The 7,811-nt window shown below is 40.3% G+C and overlaps 1 long non-coding RNA gene across 1 annotated transcript; it reads left to right on the top strand.

Moving 5' to 3' along the window:
* The first annotated feature begins 403 nt into the window (after nucleotides 1-403).
* LOC125940060 (uncharacterized) lies at nucleotides 404-6,568 on the top strand. Its single transcript, XR_007463311.1, has 3 exons — nucleotides 404-485; nucleotides 4,240-4,348; nucleotides 6,502-6,568. It is a non-coding gene; the product is annotated as an uncharacterized LOC125940060 (long non-coding RNA).
* Nucleotides 6,569-7,811: the final 1,243 nt, after the last annotated feature.

The raw sequence follows: 7,811 nt of genomic DNA, 5'->3' as shown, positions 1-7,811 counted from the left end.
AAAAAGAAAGCTATAGTTGCCTGGAAGCGTGACAAGCCGTCAGGAATCTTTCAATGTTATCGCGTTCCACTCTTAGAGGCGGTGCTTAAGCGTCCTCCAAATTTTTTGAACTAAGTTTTACGAAATGATTGTAGCCTAATTTTTTTCAATCAAACGGCTTTGGGATATTCATTAGAGAAATATCTGCAATTTTTTTTTTCAGCAGGAATTGTACGAGTGAATAGGGGGAATGTTTATAAGCTTCGTGTAAACGTTGCTACGTCGCAATAAAAAGAAAGAACGCTGTAAGTTCACCCTGCAGACTGGTCCTTACAGCATTCGATAATCAATGTTGCAATTATATTAACCTTATCATTTCATTCGGCCTAACTCTAAAGAAATTGGTATAAACTGATGCGCTAAAGGCCTATCTCGGTTTTCTCTTTTCAGGAGCGAATCGAAGTTCATCGAAACTAGTAAACCATTCGGACGTCTGAGTCAGTCAGGTATGGAACTGATAATAGCAAACATTTATTTAGGTGAAGTGCGTCACTTCTTATCATCAACGAGAATAGGCTGATTTAGTCGTTGCATCGTCAGTAATATATATGCGCTTGGCGAACATGATATTTAGGATTTGCTAGCATATTCTGTTTCTCACAAGAAAAAAGTCATTTTTGTAAAGCATTGTGCCATACTTTCCAAAGCATGTGTGTATAAATAATATAAAATGTCTGTAGGAGGCGCAACATGACAACAGCTTACACCTGCTTCCTCTAACATGTTCTTCTCAGGACGTGAGCTTGTCTTAAATTGACGTTAACATGTCATGAGTACAAAAAATCTACCTCCACTTGGCTATAACATTTTCTGAAGAATCGATGGAGAACATCATGCATTTTCAATAGTTTAAATTTTATTGCACCACATAACGCGGTATGTGTCCAGAAAATGACACAATTATTCATTTCCTCATGGGATACTTTCTTACTCCCGCTCAAAGAAACAAGCTAGATTGCAAAATACGCTGGGATATTTTTGTATATCAAATAAAGTTAAGCCCATACCATTGAAAACTACTCAAGAAAAAAGAAAGCAACTGATTTTACACTATGCAGCATAAGACGCAAGCGGTTGCAAGTGTAGCACAGACGCCACAATGAAATATGTGCAGTAATGATGACAGCACAATATGCAGAACAGAGGCAACAAAAACGCGTATTATCCGCATCAAAATATTTCTGCAAGCAACCTACATTCAAATCTACATGTTTGTATTACCCGCACCAGCAACTCCATAATAATAATAAAAAACGTGATGCAAGCATTTTCTCATCTTTCTATCGTTAACAGAACAAAACTATCAGCCTGATAGTGAGCTGATGTGAGCTCAACGCAATGTGAAAGTCTCACGATAACATTGGCTGACTTATAAACGTATGGCAAACTGACTTTGGTGAACGACATAACTGCAGTCTGAGAGAGTTAAAAAACGAAGATCTTTGATGGGAGCGAAATGCAACAACGGCCGTGTGCTGTTCGCGGGGAGCATATTAAATAACCCCAGTTGGTCAAAATTTATCAGGAGTCCCCCACTACGGCGTGCCTCGTAATCAGATTTAGGTTTCAGTACGTGAAACCCCAGAATTAAACTAAAAAAATCAGATCAGTAATGCTTTCCTGAATTCTAAAAAAATATAAACTGAGAATCGCACGCCTTCCTTTTCGCACGCAAAGCACAGCCTCCTTCACTACTATCACTTCGGATGTCTACAGACGAATAATTTAGAGCACATAACTATATATTTTGTCTTGACCAATTCCCAAATGTTGGCCATGATCTGACAGAACTATTCATTAGTAGATAAGTTACTAAATATAATTTCATTGCGCGTGCATATATATTTTATTCAAATGCTCACGAATACACCAAAGGATATAACAAAACGTTTTATTGCGACCTTTTCAGCTAGAGGTAGCCACTAACTGAAAAGCGGGTGTTGTGCACACAAGCGCCAGCTGGCATATTAGATGTATGATATTGCGCCACAGCACGCAGACACCGAATGAAACATGACCAAGTCGCCCTCTGATTCTCATTTTCATCTCCAGTATATTTCTGTAGTCCTGGAGATGAATACCGCATAAAGCGTCCCACTCAATTAGCACCACTCGCCGTCATGCATTCACATCAGAGGGAACATCTCTGAGAGCACGGGACCATTATTCATGATGCTGTAAACTGAGGATTTCCTCGGAATCAGCCAAGCGGTTTATTGGCCGCTAATTTTTTAATTCCTAGCATTGCTTTGTGATAAATAGAGGAGTGATTCTTCAACCCATGCTGCAAGTAATTTGAATAATACGATCTGGAATGCTAGCTTTCGCTTCATTACCCGCCGTGGTTGCTCAGTGGCTGTGGTGTTGGGCTGCGGAGCACGAGGTCGCGGGATCGAATCCCGGCCACGGCGGCCGCATTTCGATGGGGGCGAAATGCGAAAACAACCGTGTACTTAGGTGTAGGTGCACGTTAAAGAACCCCAGATGGTTCAAATTTCCGCAGTCCTGCCATTATGACGTGCCTCATAATCAGATCGTGCTTTTGGCAGGTAAAATGCCATAATTTAATTTTTTCGTTTCGGTGCATTCCGAAATATCGAGTTATGTGTGTGCGACAGTTTAAAACAAGAGATGTCTCTATCTTGTGCCACAACATCGACATATATGCTTTGAAATAAACCCTGTACGCGAAGTACTGCTTGCAGATGTGTAAAACAATATGATAAGTGATGTGTGTAATGTATTAGAAAGGTTCAATATGACACTCATTCGCCTTGGTGAGAAACTATATCACATACAACCGGAAAAACAGAGACTTCAAGTGTGAATTTTGTAGTTTTGGGGTGCTACTGTTGCATCTTTAAAAATACCGAAAAATGCACAAGGAAAACAAATGTTTGAACCACTGTATATACCAAGAACAATTGTGCTGCGAGAACGCAATTACTACAAGACGAAGAAATATGACCAACAGGGAGATGACAGAAGCTTGTCAATATTTTTTAGGAAACAGAAACGACTTGTGTAAATTGCATTCCGATGATCATTATTTACTATTTATTATCTATAGTCGGGCCATGTCAAACATGATGATTAGAAGCATGCTCGATCAGAGACTCGTTTATTCATGCCACAAAATTTCGCGAAGCCCACGAATGGTGAGCGAGCAACAGCGGAACGAGTTACGGCGCAGCGTCTTTGCTACTATAATTTTCCTGTATTCCTTGTGACGAACTTGGTATAGCCTTCTTGACGGGCAGCTAGCATAACACACTTTGAATGCAAACGGGAATGCCAGCAGCAGTTATGGATTTCAACATTGAAGCAACGTCACTTTGTGCTCCTGTTACTGTCGCACAATACATCCACAAACAATCTTCTATCCATGCATCCTACATACACGAAAGTTAGTGTTAGGATAATTCACAGCATATTTCAAGGAGAAAAAATCGAGCGCCGCATAGTGCCAATTCACATGCAGCTAGAAAATTAATCATTACTAAGCGTGAGTACGATCATCTGCTCTTTGTGAAAAAGGGTAAATTGTATGTTTATGGCAGGAGAACACCGCCTTTCACTGTAACGGAACGTCTGACTGTTTGTAGGCTTGATAAATGAATGTTTCACAAGTGAATACACGAATAAGAAAAAAGCGATAAGCGCCTAAGACGGCAATACATATGGTATTCTTGCCTTTCTGCATTCACAATAACCAGTGTTTCAAAAGTTGACCCTCCTTAATTGAAGTATTCTTGATAAAGTGCCTCCTGTATTATGTAATGGAGGTCACAAAATTTTCTTTGTATTTATATTAGCACTTCCTACCATTGTAGGACTAGGCGTCCTATACTAGCGTAGCCCATTTCTTTTTCGGCACCTGTGACTTGGTACGACAAATTGTCTGATCCTTTCGGCTTAAGCAGAGGAAAATTATGTCAAATGCAACCAAAAGTCACGCCTTTTCCCTTTATTGTTTTAGAAGTTACTGGTTCATGGTTTTGTGGTAAACGCTTAGAAATTAAGGAAGCAGTCACATGAGTACTGATTTGAGAGAACGTGATAGAAACGTGTTTGCAAGGAAGCCTGTGTCATAATGGTAGCTAAAAATTAATAATCTGAATTTGTGCAATAACATGCTAATACAAAGCCAGCGGAAGAAAACCATGCTGTTCTCACTGAAATATAACTTCCTTTACGCAGCCATGGAGACCGATGGAACGTTTTGTACAAATAATACCAGCGGTGCGGTCCTACTACACCAGGATAAATCCCTGAATCCTTGGTCGGCAATAAAGGCAACAGCGTATATGTGAGTTTCAAAGTAACCTTATTATATTTGCGAACTTGCACATGATAATCGAGTGGGTTTTCACTGTTTAGGTATGTCTAAAAAGCACATCCTTAATGGTATCTTAAGTTTTAATGAACCAGTTATATTTTGTGAGTATATTGCCGACCACACATCTTGGATTACTCATCTTTCCTTGGTAGTTATTGTAGTGTAAAAGTTCAACAAAGTAATTAGTTTATTGGTGATGCGGTTTCGATATTTTCTGTTTGTACTTACGTGTGACTCTACTTTTTTCCCCAATAAATTATCTATAGAAAACCTACAGCCGAACCAGTAACATTTTTGTGCTACGCGAGGGAAGAAGATAGCTGTTACTTGTTTTTTCTTGTTTTTTTTTAATTTGTGTTTTCACGAACCACGCAACGTCAGCGTCAGGAGGACAAGGCATTCTATACGTCTAGCCTCACAGTAATGCTGTACCACTGCTTTCATTTGAGAAATCAAATTCTGGACGATCTCAGGAGATAATGAGCTATTCAAACAAACTACACCATTATTTTAGTGCGCAAGTGGTTTTATATAAAAATGGAAAATATGAGTCTGACCAATTCTAGGAAATTTGTTTCATTTGTTTGTTTATTTATGACATACTGCAAGGTACATTTTGACAGTCATGGGAAGAACAGGTAGATAAAAATAATTGAAAAAACGCACAACAGGAAAGTTCATGCGAAAATAGAGCTAAACAGGTAAACAACTGACCACGAAGGCTCACACAGCACACTTGTCATACCCTACCCGCAGCTGGAAAAATAGCTGTCAAGAGGAACACGACACTACAAGAAACCACACGTGGCAAAAGTAATATTTAGAAAAAAAAACTGCATAAAGTAACGCCTGATATTGAAGCTTTTGTTGAGACGTGACAAAAGGGGCACGCAGTTGAGCATCACAGAAAAAATCACCAGCCCTTCCCCTGCCGAGGAAATGGGGGTAAGCGAAGCTTGTCGCGTGTGTATCTGACCTTCCTGGTGATTTTATTTATTTCTTTCTCTCCCTATTTCTTTCTCTCTCTCATTCCCTTTCTCTTGTTTTCTATTTCTCTCTTCCTACCTTTTCTCTCTATCTCTCTTTGTCCAGGTTATGTGCAATTGAGCACCCTTTCTGCACTACCACCAGGATCGGCCCACTTTTCAGCGTGACACCACCACCACCGCCAACACGTGTTAGCCTATAAAGCTTCGCTTAAAAGTACTAGTGCAAATATCATCCACTCAGAAGGCTCAGTTAGTGCGCATGAACCGGCTGACACAGAACAAGCTTTATTATAGCAACTAAACCAGTATACCTTGTTTTGATTGGCATTATTACGTCTTGTTTGATTTCTGATTGAGAAATTAGAACCATGCTTGCCATTCTGCGTCACTTTTCCATAGCTGAAATGAACAACATGCAAACTGTAAACCTTACTTACCATCACAGTGCAATGTGTTCAACTGAGACTGCTAAACAAGGCTTCTCACATGGTCATGTTTGCAGCGTTGCCACTTCTGTATACTTGGCTTATGTTTTCGATGGTATTTTAATCACAATGCTGTTGTTTTCTCTGCGTGCTCCTTCTGGCTTAGACTTAGGCGTAAGAGTGAGACATTCGAATTAGTCCCCCAAGTTGACACTCAACGTCTCCAAATTTCTGGACGCATCCGACATGTTTCACCTTGAATTAAACTCAATCGCTATAACGCAAGCGTCCAACGTTGATTGAGAACACACCGTAGGTCTTGAAGGGTGCAAGGTAATGGCAAAAGCAAAACAACGGCTTAACAGTGCACGGAGAAATCATTTTAGTTCCGCTGTAAAAACAAGTTATCAAGGTGGTCTCATTAAGTTTGGGGTTATAGGAGTGCTGCCCAAACTGTGAACATAGCAGAGCCAAACAGCTTTGATATGGCCTCAGTACCATCAGCAATAATTCTTGTTCATAGTTAGTGGCTGACACCTTCACCGCCACTGAAAGCAATTGAATTATTATTTTCGTACATGTGACAGGATACATAATGTCTTGTTTTGGTAACAATATTATATACTATTACTTAAGGGGCAGTTCATGCATATCACGCTTTTGCGGCCGGTACCTAAACACTGTCCCTTGGATTGTTCTTAACCGACAGATTTGGTTCGGCACACTTCTTCAATTTTTCTCGCCAGGACTGGACAGCAATGAATCAGACGTTCTTGTAAGTACAAGTACTATTGTTTAGTTCTAAATTAGCCAAGTTTGCTACTTTACCGTACTCGACGAAGTTACAAATTTAGGGCGGCAATGAAAATTTCATTTCCTCCTTTCAGTTGCACACTTCCTGCTGTGCTATAATATGTTCTTTTGCAAGGCTTATAGAGACTTAGCGAGGAAAACTAAAAAGAATGCGCAAAAATCGCACTTATTCAAAAAAACATATTTGTTCATCCATTGCTTTCCTCGGAGCATGAGAACCTTGGTTCAGCAAAAGTGGAGAGAGTTAACGGAGAAGTGAGAGCATTACTTGAGGTCCAAAAGTAAGATAGATAATGAAACACGTGAATAAAACAAGCAACATCAAAGAAATTTATACAATCGCGCAATTTATGTGAACAATTCGGCCTGGGTACAAAAATGGGAATGGATCGTTGGCGAGAAACAGCTTCTGGTTACAATTAAGTTTTTGAAGTAGACATTGAAGGAAGCGTTGAAGGACACTGCAGGTCTCACATTTATCTTCGGAATTCGTGCTGTGTAAGGAGAGCACAAACATCAATGTGATCACTTAACTGCAGAGCTGGAACGATCCTACTCAGTTTGAATATGCTTCATCGGTGCCTTTTCTGCAAGCAGCTGAATACGAACACGTAGCTCCTCTGTATTAGTATTTATAGTTTCATATACCATTACTGCTTAATCATAGTCACAAAATAGAAGACTGTGGGGCACATTGAGAACGAAACTGAGTCAAGGAATGATAGTAAGCCATTTCAGAAATGGCTCTATTTCGTTTTACTGTTTTTACATCAAACAATTATTTAAGTATTTTATTTAATCAATACTCATAAAAAAGTGTAGGATAACAATAAGCGCGAGCGAAAGGCCACATTTGCAAGTTCATATCACACACATCACCAAAAATCATGACCCAGCAGGGACGTCTGCGTAAGCAGGCGTTTGGTGTGTTGCGACACCACGGACCCGAGCACATGAGGGTTGGAACCGCCCGCGTGTAGCCGTGGGCAGCTTAGCCGTGTCTGGGGAAAGGAGGATCCTGGGGGTTGAGCCGATGCCGGGTTTTCGGACTTTTAAGGTGGCGGTCCCACTCCGGTGGCACGCGACCCCCGTTTCAGTACTTTTGGAGCAACCATGGCGGCTCTTCTAGTTACGATATTGACACGTATACATGTTTATCTTTCACCGGTGGCCACTTTCCACCGGCTAACAAATGTTAAACGTTAT

This window comes from Dermacentor silvarum, chromosome 9 (assembly GCF_013339745.2).
Source record: "Dermacentor silvarum isolate Dsil-2018 chromosome 9, BIME_Dsil_1.4, whole genome shotgun sequence".
NCBI classification, from domain to species: domain Eukaryota; kingdom Metazoa; phylum Arthropoda; class Arachnida; order Ixodida; family Ixodidae; genus Dermacentor; species Dermacentor silvarum.
Note: the sequence above shows the minus strand (reverse complement) of the source record. Positions and strands in the feature narration are given on the sequence as shown.